This window comes from Chiloscyllium punctatum, chromosome 49 (assembly GCF_047496795.1).
Source record: "Chiloscyllium punctatum isolate Juve2018m chromosome 49, sChiPun1.3, whole genome shotgun sequence".
Classification (NCBI taxonomy): domain Eukaryota; kingdom Metazoa; phylum Chordata; class Chondrichthyes; order Orectolobiformes; family Hemiscylliidae; genus Chiloscyllium; species Chiloscyllium punctatum.
The window spans coordinates 56,481,396-56,503,026 of NC_092787.1; the positions used below are offsets into that span (position 1 = coordinate 56,481,396).

At 38.0% G+C, this 21,631-nt stretch overlaps 1 protein-coding gene across 20 annotated transcripts in view; it reads left to right on the top strand.

The window, feature by feature from the left end:
- The window catches only part of tncb (tenascin Cb), a 366,196-nt gene that overhangs the window by 35,142 nt on the left and 309,423 nt on the right, over positions 1–21,631 (top strand). For 5 of the 20 annotated variants that reach the window (XM_072565503.1, XM_072565502.1, XM_072565504.1 and 2 more), the window contains exon 1: positions 372–627. The exons of 2 other annotated variants lie outside the window; for them this stretch is intronic. The gene's annotated coding sequence lies outside the window, so the exon portion shown is untranslated. Of the gene's footprint in view, positions 1–370; positions 628–21,631 lie in introns of those variants that run through there. 13 more of the 20 variants (XM_072565492.1, XM_072565500.1, XM_072565495.1 and 10 more) reach the window with 7 other exon arrangements.

Consider the following 21,631-nt stretch of genomic DNA (forward strand, 5'->3'; position numbering starts at 1 on the left):
AGTTATTTTATGATTTCACAAAGAAGTGGAGCTCAGTGTTGTTTTACTGTTCTTGAAATGATTTAATGAAATATTTAACTAAATCTCCTATGCTCTATGTAGTTTTTTAATATATTTCTGTAAGAGGCGATGAGTATTATTGTAACACAGAAATCCAATATTTCTTTTACTTTTTCTTCTGAGAGAACACCAAAAGGGAAAAATGTTTCTCTGTTATTTAAAACACTTTCTCGCCATGAATCTCCGCCTCACTCTTATTCCTCTATTGTGAATTAAACACCTTTTTTGAGTTGCTACTGGCTTCAACACTCCTACAATCTGGTGTATATATGTTCAACCAATAACTGGTCACAGCTCTCCACTTGCAGAGGCAGCCCTTCTCTCCCTTGGTACCCTTAAATGTTTCAGCTGGAAATCCTTGATTTGTGGCAGGGTCTCTATTTTGGGAGTGCAAGGGGCTACAAGCACAAATACAGCTGAAGACCGGTGGTATTTAAACAGGAGCAGAGAGTAAAGCCTTCTCAATCTTCCAACCTCTTCAGAAACAACAGGAGCTATTGCCCAGCCGCACTGGGAAATGTGTCTACTTTCAACTGAGTCATCGTTGTTACTTCAGAACCATTGAAGGTAAATGCCTACTTTAAAAAAAATCCATTTGCAACAGGCATTTTTTTGATATCCTGCTACTGATGTTTGTTTATATAGTTGTGCCTTTATCTTCACAGCATAATCCAGTAGGTTTCATTTCAGACCTTAAAGATGCTTGTGATTAAAGTCAGTTATAAACTTAAAGCTTAGCTGTTTACAACCCTTTTTTGGCTTATAAATATAGCAGTGTCTGGTACTGAACACATTCTTTAGCTCCCCAAAGAATATTATTTCCTTAAGTACTTTATCAAGCTTTAACTCCAAGTGCATTTATCTCACACTGTTGTCCTAATCTTGGCAAAATGCTAGAGAACAGGTATTAAGGAAAGCCAGCAGTCCCTCAATCCAGACAGAAGTGACGGCGCACATTTGATTGTATTTCCATGTGCTATCTTTAGTTCTTTGAAAGCCACGTACAGACCTACTGAGACTTAGTATCCACTCCTAATTAAATGCAGGGACTCGTAAATACACATCTGTACCAAAGGTTGTCTGCAGTCAGAGAGATATACACAGAACAAAACACAAATCACAATTTCCTTGATCTACTTGTAACAGAGCATGCTTCCTAACAAAATATTCCTATGTTCAGGACATTGCTGCAGTTTATTAATGTATTCTGAACAAAACAGTTAGTTTAGGACCTATTAGATTTTTCCATACACATGGTGAGAAAATTCAATGAAATAGTTTAGAGGATAGTGAGTTCATAAGTTATTCATGCAAAGTTGCCATTCAGTCCATTGTGCTGGACTGAATCGTTGTATACCTGTCTATTTTGTCCAAATTTCCCCTGGTTTGCTCAAATCCCTTACAGTATATATTTTTTTGCTTTCAGGTATATATCAAAATTTTCTTTTGAAGGTAGCTATTGACTCTGCTTCCAACCATGTTGATAGTGCATTGCAGATTATTAAAAATTAAAGTTAAGCCCATTTTTTGGGACAGAAGAATATTGTTAATAAAATCATGAGCAGTGTTTGCATGCAAGTCTGAACCTAATGAGTAACATTATGGGCTCCATTAATTTCTACCCTGGCAGTCTATGATTTTATCTGTCACAAATAAGTCAGGCTGGAATTTCTTTGGAAATGCTGGCTAAACAAAGTAAAACTGAGTTTTAAAGCAGGAGAAATTGAATATGCAGATGATGAGACAGCCTTAGCAAGAAAAGAAACAAGAACAAATACTCTCCATGTGCTGCTCTAAGATTATAATTTTAAATTTACAAGGTTGCACTTTTGGAAAAAGCATGATATAATACTGTAACAATAATATTGGACATTCTCAACTTCATTCACCTTGTGTTTGCACAATGTGTTCAATGCTTTGGTGCACCTGTGCCCTTATGTGATCTGTATCTCCTGTCCTTCTTGCCATCATTCTGAGCACATCAGAAAAGGTACTTACAAAAACGTCCTTTCATCAGTGAGTTGCTAGGATCTGGAATGCACTGCCTGAGAGTGTGGTAGAGGCAGATTTAATTGTGTCTTTTAGAAGAGAATCAGATAAATATCTGAAGAGAAAAGAATTACAGGACTATATGGAAAAAAAGCAAGGTGGGCACCTAGCTGAAGTGTTTTTAACAGAGAATCAGCAAGGATAACCCAGGCTGAATGACCTTTACCTGCTCTATAACCAAAATATGATTCAATGCTTTGATTCTCTGTTACTTAACCAATTATCTCAAACAATTTGAATACATTTTGTTGGTAATGAAATTTTTGGATGGTGAATGTTGGATGGTGTATATAATAATTAGTGGAAAGCACTGTAAAATCTTAAAGGAAGCAAAATACGTACATGGTGGAGGGCAGAGGTAAGTTTCCCGCATGCATATCAAATGCAAGAGACAGCAATTACTCACCTAATGCTTCCATCAGCATGATGCAAGAGCATATTATGAGTGCAATATCTTATTAAAAATAACTATGCCAAGGCAGTGGCAAGCAGTGAAATAAATTGGTCACACTCGCATGTAAGTTGAGTCATATAAAGCAATGGCTATTGTATGGTTCAATAAGGAAGCTAATACACAGATGATTGAAATAACTCCCTTGTCAAAACATATTTCTGTATGTTTGAAAGATTTATGACCTACCGAGTTTGATTCAAGTGGAAATTGCAAAATCTCCATATGTGTCCTAAGCAGCCAAATTGAAAACCCAGCCAAACAGTTCTGCTACAATCTTTCTCAATAAATAAAGGGACACAATAAAAAAGTGAAGGCCCATGCCATTGTTATACTTGAAAAGATACCAAGTGCTTTTCCATGCATTCAGTCCAATATGCAGAATAGAAGCACGTCATTGAGGATGTCTGATAGAAACATCAAAGTTTTAATAATTGGGCAAAGACGCTATGTGATTAACAAAGATGTAGTCAGCCATTATTGCCTAAAGATAGCATTCTGAAAATGTTAACATCTTGAAATGTGAGTGCCACTTTGATAAATCAGTTCGAGATAAAGAAAAAATGATCCAAAGATTGTCTTAGTGAACACTATCCACGCCTTTTATCATCACCATTGCAAGGATAAGAAAGTTGTTTAATTTGGATTGGTCCACAACTTAAAATAAGGCTCATATTTTGAGAGCTACCTCAATGATGGGAACAGCTTTCATCAAATTCAGCAGATGGAACTTGAATCTCCTCTTTGGAACTAGCTACAATTGAATCAGGACCATATTATGGAGATTGCTAATTCCATTTAAATATCAATCTCAACTTGAACGCCAAGCTGTAACTAGGAGCAAAATCAGAGATCTTGCAGCAGGGCAGCCTGTTCTCATTTTAAGTTATTAGGAAATTAGGGAAAATTAAGGAAAGTGTGCATTCACTATCAATCAAAACTGTTTCATTGTCTGTTTTACACCCTGCCCAATTTTACTCATCATTGAAGTCAATAGAGGGTAAAATTAATAAAGTATGTGTTTGACCCAAACAGCAGGAGGGTTAACTAAGCATTGTGAGGTTCGTTTAATGAGATGTTTTAACTTCTAATTTAATTCTATTCTTCCAGCACCTGGTTCCATTAGTTTCAAGGCACATTTCACTGCTAGAGTTCCAAGATCAGTAGAGTCAGGAAACTTATCAAATGTCTGTGTTCAAATAATGGGTTGGATGACTCAAAGGATGCCTGGAATTGTTCAACAGTCAGATAGTGACCACATAATGCAAAAGGTCATTCTAATGAAGAAATAAACCATACTGTGCAGCATAGGTTTAATTAATTTACACTTCTTTATATCTATAATCATTTTGCTTTCATCCTGTTTTGACTCTTTAAGAATTGGTAATTATTAGATGATTTAAAAATAAAATTGGTTATGCATTTGAAATTATGACAAATTATTAATTTTCTTTAAGACAATATAAAACATAGAAGTTGAATTCTTTACACTTCCATTTCAATGCCATTTTCCTGCATATGTCCTTAACCCATGATATCTTTAATATGTATACACTTCTGGTGCTGAATGTACTCAATGACTCATGTGTGATGGTAGGAACATCAGAATAGAGGAATAGGAGTAGACCATTCAGCCCTTCGAGCCTGTTCTGCCATGGTTGATCTGTTACCTAACTCATATATCTGCCTTTGACTCATATTCCTTAATACCATTGCTTAATAAAAATCCATCTATCTCAGATTTAAAGTTAACAACTGATCCAGCATCCACTGTTGTTTGCGGAAAAGAGTTCCAAATAACTACCACACCCTCATACAAACCATAATATTATTCATATTGCTTACTTTGCTATTTTAGCAGAAGTGTTGTCTGGATCATTTTACAAATCACCTATTGTCACTTACATAGAAGCATAGGAAATGGATGTAGAAGTACACCACGGCTTCCAACAACTGATTATGACTGATCTTCCATTTCAATGTCATTTTCCTGTGTATGTCCTTAACCCATGATATCTTTAATATGTATACACTTCTGGTGCTGAATGTACTCAACGACTCAGCCTCCATAATTCTCTGGGGTAGTACCTTCTAAAGATTCATCACCCTCCACAATATATCCAGCAATTGTTTTGATGACATTAATTATGAATTTGAAATTTCAGAAATCTGTTTGATTCATTCCTTTTGACAGAGTGGGTCTCAAAAAGGTTGTCATAATCCACACCAGCCATATCTCCATAAGCAACATATCTATCACTGTGTCAAGAAAATTTATTTACACTGATAATATTACCTTGACAACTCAGGCAAAATCTTGCAAGGTTATGGAAGCCTTAATGAACTGTTGACCTGTCAAAAATGGCTGACTAGTTGAGATTGCAAACAAAAACAGCCAAGTCCATTGTCTTTGAATTCCACCTTGAACATCACAAGGTTTGCAGCACTCCAAATGTTAAATTCTATGGACATAAAGTGCAGGCTTATTGAAGTTAAAAATCACACAACACCAGGTTATAGTCCAACAGGTTGAATTGGAAGCACTAGCTTTCAGAGTGTTGCTCCTTCATCAGGTCCTGGAAGCTAGTGCTTCCAATTAAACCTGTTGGACTATCACCTGGTGTTGTGTGATTTTTAATTTTGTACACCCCAAGCCAACACTGGCATCTCCAAATCATGTTCAAATGACATAATGTTTTTTTTAATTTTGTCTGCAAAGCAGACAAGTTCTCACTTTTTCATCCGTATATAGAATGAACTGCCAGAGGAAGTGGTAGATACAGGTACAGTTGAAACATTTTAAATAAATTTGGACAGGTACATGAATAGGAAAGGTTGAGAGGGATATGGACCAAAGGCAGGCAAGTGGACTGGTTGGACTGAAGGGTCTGTTTCCATGCTGTATGACTTTACGTCCTGTATGTTCTCTAAGTAGCAAACCACCATACCACTGATGAAACCTAAAGGAACACTTGAACAACTAAACATATTGTCTCCCAAACAACATCTCATCAACTAGGCTTCAATCTCCCTTGGGTTATGTGGACAACCTTCAGTGAGATCCAGATTGGAAAGGGTTGGTGCGGCCACCTGATGTACAAGTGACACCTCCACCCCTTGCCTGGCTGTGAATGAAGAAAACCTGACCAATTATGGAACATACAATGGTACTTTGTCCGGGAGTCAAGTTTGAAGGTGACTTGCTGGCATTGCACTTCTCTCTAAGAAGGCATTGCAGTGATTAGGGAACTCACCATTAAAACTGAGATAAAGTGAGGACTGCAGATGCTGGAGACCAGAGTTGAAAGGTATGGTGCTGGAAAAGCACAGCAGGCCAGGCAGCATTCGAAATGTCGATTGTCCTGCTCCTCAGATGCTGCGCTTTTCCAGCACCACATTTTTTAACTCTGGTCTCCAGCATCTGCAGTCCTCACTTTCTCCTAGTTGATCTTAACCTACTGCGAATCCTCTTACAAGGATGCCTACCTTGAAGAAGCTCTCCTCCTCCCTCTACAAGGATCTCAGTGAGTCCCTCTCTCACTGCATCCCCCCCCCAGGTCATCTCCTCTGCCCTGAAGCTCTTCAGCCTCATTCCTGAAGAAGGGCTTATGCCCGAAACGTCAATTCTCCTACTCCTCGGTTGCTGCCTGGCCTGCTGCGCTTTTCCAACACCACACTTTTCAACATTAAAACTGAGATAACAGCTTCTGCTCCTAGCGCCGTATCAATGAAGATCCCTCCTGCTAGCTCCTTAAATTCAACATTTGCCTATTACATTTTCATGTTCTATTGACTGCATTGGAACTGAGAGTCAGGATATACCCAGTACAGGGAGTGGAAGGGAAGGGGGTGGGGGGGCCAATCAAATGATGAATTTCTCAGTGCATATCCTTACAAACATCAAATGGGTCTCAAGTCAGTATTATTAATTCTCACATACAGCTCAGATTGCTTCTTCTAAATGAGTTAACTTCACATAAATTGGCTAAGCAAAGCTTATAAACATATTCAATAGCATGTGTAAATCCTGTACGAAGCAATTTCTAAGCTGCAGTAACCTCATCCATCTTCTCAGAGACCAAAATAAATCTATTTGCTGGAGAGAATTGATAGGTAAATCAGAACTTGCATTTGCTTGGATAAATAATACACTGTAAATTTATTCAAATGCATGTACTGTTTAGTAAAGTGTCATTAAAGAGGCATTCTGGCTGTATTAAGATTTTACTATGTTCTATATTAAAAACTAATATCAGGTGAAGAAATCTGATCAGATCATAATTTTGTTTTGAATACTACCCTCAGCTTTTATCTCCTTCACTGCCAGTGCACAAATATGATTTAATTTGTAATATTTATCCACGTACTCAGCCATCACCTTTCTTTACTGATCATACACCGTTGCTGAGAAACATGTGGTGCTTGATGTGAGGACCTGTAAATCCTTCACAATGATGCTAAGCCTGGACTTGCGTTTAAACAGAAGAGTTGTGCAGTGATACTGATGTTACCGTTCTCTTGAATTACATGAAGTAACTGTCAGTTGTTCTGCAACTTGATTGATCATTGCGAACATTGCTAAAAATCACACAACACCAGGTTATAATCCAACAGGTTTATTTGTAGCTACCTGAAAGCTTGCACTTCCAAATAAACCTGTTGGACTATAACCTGGTGTTGTGTGATTTTTAACTTTGACCAACCTAGTCTAACACCAGTACCTCCACATTATTGTGAACATTGATAATAAACATATCTGTACATTCAAATGGGAAATGTGATACTCATGATTTCAAATTACAATACATCATCTCAACAGTGAGGCTTCCCTTCTGACCCTCTCACAGGTTGCTTTCTCCTTACAGGTATTCAGCCATACTATCTTCACCTGTCCCTAATCTAAAATGAGGATTGAAAATGATTATAAGTTTTTGCGTGTTTGTCAAAAGATTTGCTCATGCATTCCTAAAATCATAGAGTTCAGAAAGCCCATTTGGTATTGGCTAAAAGTATTACTAATTAGCCCCACTCTCCAAGTTGTTTCCCCCTCAACCCCGATCTATTCTTTTTCCTTTTCAAATATATATCCAATTTCTTTCTGAATGTCCTACAGAATTTACCTCCAACACCCTTGATTTAGGTAACCACAGGCAGCATTTCTGTTTAAAATGAAGCTCATTTTATTTTGATTATTCTTCAAATGCAGTGAAATTCAAGGTGTGATTTGATCTTGTATGTAAAACTGATCTTTTGTTTGCCAGCATTGAACATATGTTCACACTAATAACTCAGAATGCATTGCAAAACTATTATCAGTAAATATTACATTCTTACACTTTCAGCTTTACTTTCACACTTCAAACTGCACACCATTGGAAACCTGATGGAAACATCTACTTCACTTTTGCTAAGCCTTTTCTCTAAATATTCAACATGGTGAATACACAACAATATGGATACACAAAGGAATTATTGTTTTCGCTCAGTAGAAATGAATTACACCCTTCTCTAAGAAGCAGGAGCAGTAAAACAGCCTAATTCTTACAGATTGTCAAAGAAAATCCAGTTTACATTTTCTGATGTGAGGATTGGATGGTGTGAAAGAATTATTTTACCATGGAACTGAGGATAATAAACTTATTGGAGGATTTGAGTTCAATTCCCCAGGAGTACAAGTGTTTGTCAACAGTAATATTTAACTAAAATAATGCACTCTACTATACATTAGGACGCAACTTGCTTATCTCCAAATCTGCTAAACAGTATAAGTGTAAAATGGTCTTATTTGAAATATGGCGTCTTAAAATGCAGAAGTTGAAACATTAATTTTTTTTCTTAGAAAATTAAGCATGGTGTTCTGATTAAATAAAGGTGATTTGGGGAAAATAGGCAATATTTTTATTTGTCTCTTTATATTGATTAATATTTCAGTTCTTGCCGTCCCTCATGGGTTTATTTTCTGGAGCTAGTGACAGAGCTGATATGGTCGATGTAGTTCCCCAAAGAATCAAAGCTGGCAGTACAATCTATCATTCGGACACAGCATGACTTCTATTTCTGCTGGAGAGCACAAATGAGAGTAAGTCAGGGAATTCTGTAATTTCTCCAATAATGACAGAGACATATCAGTCCATCTGGAAAATGACAAGGAAGTAGAGGCAAAGATGGATGACATGCGAAATAATAGAAATTCAAATTTGTGACAGACAAGTCATCATCATTTGTCAATTATTTTCAAAGATACATGTTTCCACTACCTGTATTTTAAATCTTTGTATCTATGTTCACACCTCTAACATTCAATCATTTTCAAACAATTGCTTAGTGGTATAGAACTGTAATATTACTAAAAAGAGAGATGAAGACGAGAGACATGCTTTCTCGCTCTACATTTGTCAAGAGTTAAAAATCACACAACACCAGATTATACTCCAACAGGTTTAATTGGAAGCACTAGCTTTCGGAGCGCTGCTCCATCATCAGGTGGTTGTGGAGCACCTGATGAAGGAGCGGCTCTCTGAAGTTCTAGTGTGCTTCCAATTAAACCTGTTGGACTATAACCTGGTGTTGTGTGACTTTTAATTTTGTGCACCCCAGTCCAACACCGGCACCTCCAAATCATGACTACTTTGTCAAGAGTGAAAGATAGGAAAATCAACTTTCTGATAAGAGAGGGCTATGGATCCTTACTGCATCCCGTGGCAGTGCCCTCACCAATCAGACTTAACATGCCTGCTTTAAAATTAATCAGATAAAGAAGAGTTAACAATGTCTGCTGTATCCTATTGCCGACCACAGTCTAATAAATCAGTACCCTCTTTCCCATGTACCCTCTTCCCCATGTACCCTCTTTCCCATGTACCCTCTTCCCCATGTACCCTCTTTCCCATGTACCCTCTTCCCCATACTGCATAAATTGCTGTTTCCTTTCTGAAGCTTTCTTACTTGAGTTTAAAGATGTTGAAGCTATTTGCCTTCATGACGTCCTCATCAGAATTTAAACATGGGTTTCTAAAAATTTGTCCAATGCTTTTGACAGTGCAATATTGCTGGCGAATCCCATTAACTACGACTGAAAATTTTGGAATTTGTGATGTGAATATAGTAAATAATTAATTGAAACAAAGCCATAATAAAACACATCCTAGTTACATAGTATTCTGGGCTTTGTTAACAAGATGTGAAGTTATTTTTCATAAAGTAAATGTACTGCTTGATCAGCTGTGATGTTGATCATAAGAAAATGCTTTTAGAGCAGTTAGGAAGTTAAATGGAAATATTTTTGATTATTTGTTGAAGGAGAGGGTTTTCTAAATGCTTATTATGTCATGAATTTTACTTTAAGGTACTTGGTAATATAAGTAATAACATATGTTGAATATGTTTAATATGGAATATTGTTGGTTAATGTTTTGGTGGCATGTAATTTCAAAGACAACTCACATTACAGTGAAAGGATTTACATAACATCAAAAGGAATGAAGCATAGACTTAAACATTAAATTGAAGACAAAACAAAATATGACTGAGCTATCACAATCATTTAATAAACAGATTATGAATTTAGCAGAAATGGTGTTTCATCAGATAATTCAGCACTATAATTGTGAACAGCTACTTGAATGATCTCACAGCTTTGGAAATATGTTTATATTCAAATTAACTTATTGAAGGAAACTACATATACATGTGTTATGGAGACATATTCTTCAGTCTACTGTTAAGAGATGTAACATAGCTGTTTAAGGGGGACTTTATGCAGGATTTTCAGAAGCTGAGCATGTGGGACTGGAGATTATGGAATTCATATTTCCTGCCACCAGTGTTATCATGGCATGAGCCAAGCTCTGAGCCCTTTCTGTTCTGAAAAGATCAGATGAGTGATAAAGCAAGGGGTAGCATATAGGGTTAATAAAAGGACCTGTTCAGGCCACTGAGAAGAAAGTTGATTAGCTCCACATGTTGAGTCGAAACCACAGCCAAGCAATGAAGATAGCCAAACTAGGATGGTGTAGGAACCAGCACTCACCAACCATCCTAAAACCTGCCAAAACCAAACATAAGCAGCAAGATCTTTGACCACTAGCCAGCCAGTGATGAAAATGTCCCTCCGCTGAGGTGATTTTGCAGCTCTTGCATTTTTAATGTTCTAAATCTTTAAATCCATCTTGAGGCATGTTTTTTTTATCTCTCCTCTCTCCAGTTTTTTGAGAGAAGGTTCATTCGGGTGAATCCTAGGATATGATGGGATTGTCTAATGAGAAAAAGTTGGACAAAGTTAGGCCTGTATTCACTAAAACTTTGTTAATCTTATGGAAGTTCATAAGATCCAGAGGGGACTGGACACGATGGATGCTGAGAGGATGTCCCTCCTCATGGGAAAGATTATGACTAGGGTACGCAATATAAAAGTGGTTGATGATTTGTGAAATATTCTTCTGCAGGTGGCAGTGGAGGTGGGATATTGATTTTTTTTGTCAATTTTTGACTGATAAGGGAGCCAAAGGATAGTGAAGAAAGTAGGGGGCACAATCAGATCAGTCATGATCTTATTAAATGATGAAGCAGGTAAGAGGTGTGGAATGGCATATTATGCTCTGAATTCATATGCCCTTTTGTCCTACTTAGCTTGGCAGCGCCCATCTCTAATGTTGGAGCTGCCAGTCTGTATACTGGAGGTCTTCCTATTGATGTTCCAGCCTTGAAAGATCACTCTTGCTCAAGTGCACACCTTGACAATTATTTGGTAGCTCATCAAATAAAAGCATGGCAAATATCAAGGGCTAGGATCTGAACCCAGAAATTCATCTGACTCTGAGTTCTGCACCTAGAACTAAGGTTCAGCGACTTGTGTTTCTATTTGTGGTATTTTGCATTTTATATTCATTCAAAGTTATTAATTACTTTAAGTTTAACTATTTCCGAAATAAATGTTATTCTCACTCGCTCACTTGTTTGGTATATTTTCCCATTTATCATAAGATATGCCAGAGTTGCTGAGCAATCATCATTAGCTAATCAATCTTGACTTAAAAAAAAATTAAATTGTCAGCAGTATAAGACACCACACAATACTTACTTTGAAACTTCTGAATGTCTTAAATAGTTTGCAGAATAATTACTTTTATTGTATGCCTGTTTTATCAGATGTGGTTTGAGCTTTTGTTAATTTTATTATCGTCACTTTCAACAGCATTTGATTTTTAATTGAAGGAGAAACAAAACACTCTGTGTGTGGTCTTCAGCACAACGCCATCAATTAATCAGAATGGGCTGCCTATTTGGCACTTTTGTCACAGGGGAATATTTCATTCTGCAGTGCTGGCTAAAAGTTAATGAATACACAATATATTACCTAATTCCTTCAACACATGTATTATTAACAACCCAAAAATCTTATTCATATTAATTTCTATTTATAGTGCTTTTAAGATAGTAAAACATTCAAAGCACTGCACGGGGACACTATCAGACATAAATCTGACACTAATCAACAACACAATAGTAAGATGGACCAAACACATGCAGGAAGATGTCGGTTTTAAAAAGTGACTTCAGGAAAACAGAGGTGGAAAACCTGAGGAAGGCAAGACGCACTTATACAACCCCTTCATCCCCAAACCCCGACAATCCCAGAGTGGTGGAGTTATCAAAATATGGAGAGGGAGTGGTGGTGTCAGAAGATTGTAATAGTGAACTAGAATGGTGGACTGTAAAGCTTGTAGAACCTGAAATAACACAAGATATGGATGAGGCCATGGAGGGTTTGGACTCAGGGATGAGAACTTGAAATTTCTCAATTTTGAAGTAACAGAAATATCATAAATTATTTTAAATATAGCTCAACCTAAGGGCATTTCAATCTAAGGACATTTAATTTGGAAATGGTGGACTTTTTTTTGCTTTGATAGTAATTTTAGACCTCCTTTTGGATGTAACTTAATACAAACTAATACATTTACTCTAGCATATATAAACATCATTTGTTTGTCATCTGCCTGACTTTGCATAGCATTTGTGACCTGTTGTCACCATTCTGCGTTGAAGCAAAACACACCTAGTGGGATAGTTGTAACAATCACAGTGACTGTGTCCATCCAGAGTGATAACATCCTAATCTACCATGTACAAAGAAATCAACTTAAGATCTTTCAGAGTAAGTATGGTATTTCAGCCCTTCGATGGGAGAGATTTTAACTTTCAACAAAAGGGTGGTTTTCAATTGGGTAGAAATTATCCTTCTCTGAGATTTTCCTACTTTACTTGGTGGTCACCCTTCTCTCACTCATCCTGTCAGTCACTCTTCTGATCCAACTACATTTAAGTCCTTCACCATCACATCTTTCAGTCTGCTCACATCTTTTTTCATTCTTCATGGCAATCCCATTTCCATCATTTGCCTCACATTTCCTCTCTCCCTCCCTCTCTCTCCACAACAGATGGCCATATCATATCAACATCTTCTTGGATACTTGCTTCCATGCTCCCACACACTTAACTGACCCCTGATGTGCTGGTTCTTAACTTTGTCCTTTCTGAATACTCAAAATGTACATCTTAGCATCTTCATCTCATTACTAAGCAGTATTTATTTATCCCTCTCATATGGTGTTGCCTATGTCTTTGCAATGTAAGTAAAGGCCAGTTTTACAGTTGCAATGTGAATTCTTCCTTTCACTTTCATTGTTACCATTCTATTGCATAACATTCTACTGTACTTCTTGTAATCAGTCTAATCAGTTCTTTAGGCTTTAGCCTGAAAATGGAAATCAATATTTACCCAGACCTGCCTCAAATCCATTGCTTTCAGGTTTGACTGGAAACAGGATAGAAGGCAATCTACAGTAGAAGTGGAATGAACACTTTAAATATTGTAATAAAGCCCAGAGCAGTGAAGTCAGCAAAATAAAACATTGCTAACCTCACATATAACTGCACATTGTCAATTTATGCATATCATGTTTAACAAATGTACACTGAGTGCCATGAGATTCCTGTGGGCTGGTGACTTTACCTAAATGGCAGGGTGTAAATCTCAAAGTGCTATTCTCCCAGATGATGTTATTACTAAACTAATTGGATCCCAAGCTTCAACCTGATTTTATCAATCAGATATTGTTATTTGGTTTTAGCAAAGTGATTGCTCACTAAAGCATTAGCGCACAATACTCCAGATTTTATTTACATGGTAAAGCAGACATTTTATTAATAGATGTTACTAACAAAATAAATTAAGATGGAATAAACCAAGCTATCTAATTTCTAACGTAAATTCAAAAGTTTTTAAACTCATAGTAAAAGTATAATCCCATTAATCCTAAAACATACATTTATAAATTGAAAAGAAAAGCAACAGTTTTTATATAATTATACAAAACACATGCATGGCACTGTACCAAAAACCTTACATAATACACAACACCACCACTCATACACTACTCAAACCAGAGTCACTGTCTCGAACATCTTCATAGATTTAAGTCACTTGTGTCTTTAACTTAGACAGTGGAACTCAGATAACTTTTTCTTGGAGCTATTAGGCATTTGGGTTTAAAAAATATCCAGTTTCAAATAACCTCTTCGGTGTTTTATCCCAACACTTCTGGTTTGGGATTATCACTAACACCTTACTTATAGTAACCTGGTTTTAATATGTATATCCTTCTATTTTCAGGAGCACGGTTTATATAGCCATTTTCATCCAAAGATGTCGTAGGACTCCTGAAAATACAAAATAAACTAAAAGAAAAAGAACTCTCTTACAGCGCCCAAAACTTAAAGAAACTTCTCCTGGTCTTTTAAACCAGATGTTGTTTAATTTCTTTGGTTATAAAACCCTATCAAAGTATACAAAAATCATCAAATCTAAATCTAGGGCTCAAAATCTATTTTAAAATAAATCATGACAGCTACAGAAATGCAAGTTAAATAATAAAATTTGACACACAGAAAACCCAGATGTTACTAACTCAAAAACAAAACAAACTTACAATAAGTAACATCAAAAATATGCATGCATCACACAGACAATATCACAAAAGCTTCATATTAATAAGGATATGTGGCATGGAAGTATAGTACCAGTATGAATCCATTACAAGCTAGCATGTGGCATGTCACACTGGGAATACACTGCTAACTTGGCATTGCAATCTCCTGTCAGGAAAATTGAGATTTTTGGGTTTCTCCCTAATTAAGTCACTCTGAACTCTACACTTGCGGCTCCATGAAATTTGACCTCCAAACCCCAGCCCAGGATTCCTGATCCAAATTTGAACTTGATAGTAGGGTGCAGATACCCAACATAAAAATCAAGCCTTACATTTATGTTTTGAAAGAGTCTGGAAAATTAAATGTCGCAGAATCTGAACAATGATATTGAGATCATTGAGGAAATTGTACATCTGGTGTTAATGTGATTGAAAATGGGATCATGATAGGCAAGACATTCCTTACTGTTCAAAAGCAAACAAAAAAAAAGTACTGGCTGGTTTTAAGTGGAAAGTAGATTTCCTTTTGCCAGGATTTTGCATAATGTGAAAAAAATACATTTTCATTTCCTCACCGTTCTTTAACAAACGGCTTTTGTGAAAAACCCTTTGAGTTCCCCAGTTCATTGAATGAATGTCTTTGACATGCTGTGCGGACATTGAAGAAGGGCTGTTTAAGTTATTAGCACAAAGCTGCCATTAGTCTTTAAAAATGAAGGATATCCCTGTGAAGAGAGAATTAATAATGTTATATATATATTGAATCTTTTTCAATTTGCAAGAAATCTGTCAATGATCAGGTACCAACTTGGCACCATTGTTATGCCTAAAAAAGAAACATTCATTTTGTACAGATTTTAGTCTTTAAAGTTGTTCCAAATGTATTTGTATTTTTCAGCTTATGTCACCAGCTTTTATCTTTAGTCAGGATATCCAGTGATTTATTTTTGTTATTTATCACCATGAGTGTCTCAGCTGGTAACACAGGACATAAATACAACATTTATTGAATTGTTTGCAATGGGCTGACATCATTGAGATCTTTTAACATAATAGAGCTTATTTGGATTAGCAGAGAAAGAATTTTTCCACTTTGGATGTGTCCAAGATAAGAGGCCAGAAATATAAAATAATCACAAATAAATCCAAGAAGGACTGCAAAAGAATCTGCTTTACTCAGAGAATGGTTACAACGGAATTTGCTATCACAAGAAATAATTGAGGCAAAAATCATTGTTGTTTTTAGTAGGAAGCTATTTACAGTTAGATTTATTGTCACGTCTATATAAAAATATAGGGAAAAGTGTTTTCTCACTTGTTATACGCAAAGTGTCCCATCTTGACACACTGAATAGAATGCAAGATTTTACAGCAATAACATTTACCTTTCTCTCTTCTCCTTGGTCCTCCTATGCTGCTCCTTCAGTTGCTGCTGGGTCTCTGTAACAGTCTCTAGAGTCTTAGTTACAGGCCTTTATTGCCACCACTCCTGTGATTGCCATGTCCAAACTAGAGCCATGGGCCTGGGGATATGCAGGTTGCATACCTCCTGTTCCCCATCTGGTCCTCCTTCAGATGCTGCCACTGATCTGCCATCTGTCCCTTTCACCGATGCTTTCTCTCCTTTAATCAATCGGGCCTAGCTACAGGCCAGAAGCCTCAGCCTAGCCTGCGAGTCCCAACCCAGTGTGTCAGCCTGGGACCTTTCTTCTCGCACGCTGAAAGACCCCGGGTTGGGATGGAACTGTCTGGCTGGCCCTTGTGTTTCTGCTTCTGCCACTGCTGCAGCCACCAGAGGCCTCCTCCACTCTCCAGCCTTTAAAGAAAAGAAAAAAGAAAAACAAAAATAAAGCTAATGAAAGTGGGCGAGCCCTGGGCTCAGCCTCCCTACTCCAACCCCATCTCTAGAAGTTTCTGAAGGAGAAAGGAATTGAAGTACAAACAGATGATGTTGGGTGAGTTAGGTTTGGAGAGGGCTCACCAATATTGACCAGTGGGGCTGACTGGCCTGTTTTCTTGACACTGTGTTTTTTGTGTTTTGGATACTTTGCCCAGTTTATGTATTAAAAGCACTTTACGGAAGAGCTTTTGTCAATGAGGTGGCAAAAGGGACTCAGAATTTAGTTTGCTGTTCAACTTGATTGTATTTTTTAAAATTTCTGATTAAAAACAAAATGTGAGCATTTCACAAATTCCCACAATATTTACACTCTATCAACTCTATCTGATAAAGATAGGATATTACCTGCAACAATCCATATGTTTGAGCTGGGCTGTTAGAATTTCCTTCCTTGCTAAAGTAGGGCTGGCTCTCTTCTATAAAGGTGGATCTTGCACATCAGACATCTACCATGAGTCTTGCTGTGAGTCTTCGCTGATAGGGTGACTTTTAGCTGTGTGTTGTTATCCCCTTTGATTTTGACCAATGGGGTCATGAGCAGGCTTCAAAGTATCCTACAGAGTCATGCCAATACCTTTCACTGTTGCCATGCCAGGGAGGTGTGAAGTTCATGACCTCAAGAACTGGTAGTAAGTTAAGGTGCCAGAAAGTCCGATTGATATTTCCCCAATACAGAACCCATCGGGCTGATTGTAACTGATTGCCCCAAACGTTTGTGACCTCACTGACCTTTCCATGGTTCTCTGTAGCCAATAGCTGCTGGTTGTTATTTAATTTAGCTTGGCCAATTTCTGTTAGGCCCAGTTTCTCTGCCTGTGGGTCAATTTAGAATATCGAATTTTGGGCCCATGGTCAGCTATGAACGTTCCATCAGTTCAACTATAAGCAAGCAATTCTTTAATGGTAAGTGACACTCAGACTGAAAGGGCATTCCAGAAAAATTACTGCCAAAGCAGTTTAATTCTCCTCAGCAGTATTTCTAGTGTGGCCATTAATGCATAAATATACCAATGTATTTACTTTAAATGAAGTTAAGTCACTTACCTGTTATTGTGGTGATAGACTTGCAAGAGGTTGCCTGCTTTGCATTGCTAAAGGGATATTGTTGGTGTCTGAGAGATCGCTTTAAGATCACTCTTTATACAAATTTCTATGAAGTCTGAAACTTAGCACAAGGTCTACACAGTTGCTTCTCTCCATTAAGTTGGTTACTATATATCTCTCTTTATGTAGCTTATGTACATGTTTGAGTTTTAATCCATTATGCTACACCCCTCCTACCTTCTCAAGCCCCACTGTCCTTTTACGGTCATTATATTCACAGGTATTGGAATCATAATGATTGCACCAACCTCCCTGGTCACATTCATAATTCTCTCAGGGATAGTTGAAAATCTATGTTCTCCAAGCTTTTGTTTGAACATTATTGACCACTGTTCAAGTTACCAGAGATTGTTAGCCCTTCATCTTTCTGGATTTTTGGATAGCTGGTACATCTAAATATTCACCTTCATCTGATCAAGACAAAGGTATTTTTGTTTTGTCATGTTCTTCCTGTTGCATATGGTTCCAAAAGGCTAATACTTGATTGAATGCATTATCCATTGTGCTGAAGTCATGGAGACTTGATCAGAGGAGAGAAGGAGCTTGTGGGAGTTAAACATAAGGCTAGTGTACTCCTAATGGTCTTTGCAGTCATGTAGATCTCATTTATGATATTTGTAAATAGTTGCAATAATATAATAATATCGTCTTGTTTATTAATGAGACTTATCTAGCTAGACGCAGAAAGTGGGGTTTGGGGGTGGGAGAACGCAGTATCCTCATATACATGAAATTACACCAGACTTGAAAGAACCCAAACAGAACCTGATGATAAGGGTTACTCACTATAGTGAGCAGCTTTGACCCACACCATTCCTAAATTGTGCCACTTAAGAGAAAACAGGACAAAGTGAGAGAAAATATGATGGTGACTCAGGAAACTTCAAGTGAAACAGCTGATTGACACTAGTGAATACCACAAACTGCATGGTAACACTCAAAGAATACTTCAGAGAATGACACAGAAAGCATTACAGACTGAACAAGGCAGAGGTACTGATTACATTATGAGGCCAATATCTGTGGAAGTGGTCTCACGTTTGAGTTGAGGCAGTGAGGTGGTCATCCATTGCGAATTGCAGGGGTCAAAAGCAAAATGAAACCTTGTACAATAGGGAAACTGTAAGTGGAGCAGCAATTCATGCTAAAAGGGCAGTAATTAAAAATAAGAACATGTAGAACTATGAGATAGGGCTGGGAGAATGAAACTAGGAGAGCCATGAGAGATTAGATTAGATTACTTACGGTGTGGAAACAGGCCCTTCGGCCCAACAAGTCCACACCGCCCCGCCGAAGCGCAACCCACCCATACCCCTACATCTACCCCTTACCTATCACTACGGGCAATTTTAGCATGGCCAATTCACCTCACCTGCACATCTTTGGACTGTGGGAGGAAACCGGAGCACCAGGAGGAAACCCACACAGACACGGGGAGAATGTGCAAACTCCACACAGTCAGTCACCTGAGGCAGGAATTGAACCCAGGTCTCTGGCGCTGTGAGGCAGCAGTGCTAACCACTGTGCCACCGTGCCGCCCATATTCCTGGAGCACAGAAATAATTAACTAAGACAATCGATGGAATTGAAAGAACTACATGTTTATGGTCTAGTACAAAGTATCTTTGGGAGATAAAGAGAATGCAATGGAATGCATCCTGATGAAGGGCTTTTACCCGAAACGTCGATTTCGAAGCTACTTGGATGCTGCCTGAACTGCTGTGCTTTTCCAGCACCACTAATCCAGAATGCATAGTATCTAATGCAGTTCAGCTGTGAAAGGTGAGTAAACATTCATTGCAGCAGTAAAACATGGAACGACTCTCAAATACAACATCATTCAATGATAAAATACAAATGAGGAGGCTATAGAATCAGAAATAGTATTGCCAAAAAAATTTAATTTCAAAGGCCAAATGGAACATAAAAAATTGGACATCCTAGAGAAGAGAGTAATCAAGGTACAGAATAGCTTCTAAACTTATTAGAAACTGAACAAATAACAACATTTCTGTACAGAACTGGGAATAAGGCAAATAATGTCATTGCTCACCAAGGAATAAATTAGGTATCAGACATATCCATAAAGATGTTGAAGGCCTTTGACAATTATTTCAACCTCGCAACTCATGACATTCTTGAAAGGATGTGGGATTCAACAAAGAACGCAGCTTCCATGTGCACTACAGGTGATTTCATTAATGATCTCTCCAGACTAGTAGAGAGATAAAACTGCGGCAAATTAAAGTCAAAATTCAATATTAGCAATTGTTTATGGTCTGTTTCTGTAGTAAATTTTAATCTTAGGATGTTACCTGCAAATATTTCATATACTCATGTAGCTGTTAGTGTTTCTATCTTGATCACAGTGCACCTTTGATTAGTTTCCTTTCACCATCTCGACATACAGTCATCTTTCATGGGGAAGAAATTAAAATTGAATATTAAAGAGGTTGTAGCAGGGCACTTAGAAAAGCCTAAAGGAAAATTAAAAGAATGCACATGGTTTTGTTAAAGGGAATACATGTTCAGCACATTTACTGGAGTTCTTTGATGAAGTAACATGCATTGTAGATAATGAACAGCGTGTAGATGTACTGCAGTTGGATTTCCAGAAGGCAATTGACAAGTTACTGCATGAAAGGTTCCTGTGAAAAATAAAGGCTTGCAGTGTAAGTACAACACATTAACATGGCCAGAAAATTGGCTGGGTGGCAGAAAATAGACAGTTTATATAAATCGGTGGTTGTCTGATTGGCAAGTCGTGATGAATAGTACCATAGAACATAGAACATAGAAAAATACAGCGCAGTACAGGCCCTTCGGCCCTCGATGTTGCGCCGACCGAAGCTTACCTAACCTACACTAGCCCAATAACCTCCATATGCTTGTCCAATGCCCGCTTAAATAATCATAAAGAGGGAGAGTCCGCCACTGCTACTGGCAGGGCATTCCATGAACTCACAACCCGCTGAGTAAAAAATCTACCCCTAACATCTGTCCTATACCTACCACCCCTTAATTTAAAGCTGTGTCCCCTAGTAACAGCTGACTTCATTAGCGGAAAAAGGTTCTCACTGTCAACCCTATCTAAACCCCTAATCATCTTGTACACCTCTATCAAATCTCCCCTAAACCTTCTTTTCTCCAATGAAAACAGCCCCAAGTGCCTCAGCCTTTCCTCATATGATCGTCCTACCATGCCAGGCAACATCCTGGTAAACCTCCTCTGCACTCGTTCCTATGCCTCCACATCCTTCCTATAGTATGGCGACCAAAACTGCACACAATACTCCAGATGAGGCCGCACCAGAGTCTTATACAACTGCAACATGACCTCAGGACTCCGGAACTCAATTCCTCTACCAATAAAGCTCAGTACACCATATGCCTTCTTCACAGCACTATTTACCTGGGTGGTAACTTTCAAAGATCTGTGTACATGGACACCAAGATTCCTCTGCTCATCCACACTACCAAGTAGTCTTACCATTAGCCCAGTAATCCATCTTCTTGTTACTCCTACCAAAGTGAATGACTTCACACTTAGCTACATTGAATTCCATTTGCCACCTTACTGCCCAGCTCTGCAACTTATCTATATCCCGCTGTAACCTGCCACATCCTTCTTCACTGTCCACAACTCCACCGACTTTCGTGTCATCCGCAAACTTGCTCACCCAGCCTTCAAGCCCCTCCTCCAGGTCATTTATAAAAATGACAAACAGCAATGGTCCCAAAACAGATCCTTGTGGAACACCGCTAGTAACTGCGCTCCAAGATGAACCTATACCATCAACTACTACCCTCTGTCTCCTTCCAGCCAGCCAATTCCTAATCCAAACCTCTAATGCACCCTCAATGCCATACCTCCGTAGGTTTTGCATTAGCCTGCCATGGGGTACCTTATCAAACGCCTTGCTAAAATCCATATACACCACATCTACTGCTTTACACTCGTCCACTTCCTTGGTCACCTTCTCAAAGAATTCAATAAGGTTTGTGAGGCACGACCTGCCCTTCACAAAACCATGCTGACTATCCTTGATCACATTATTCCTATCCAGATGTTCATAA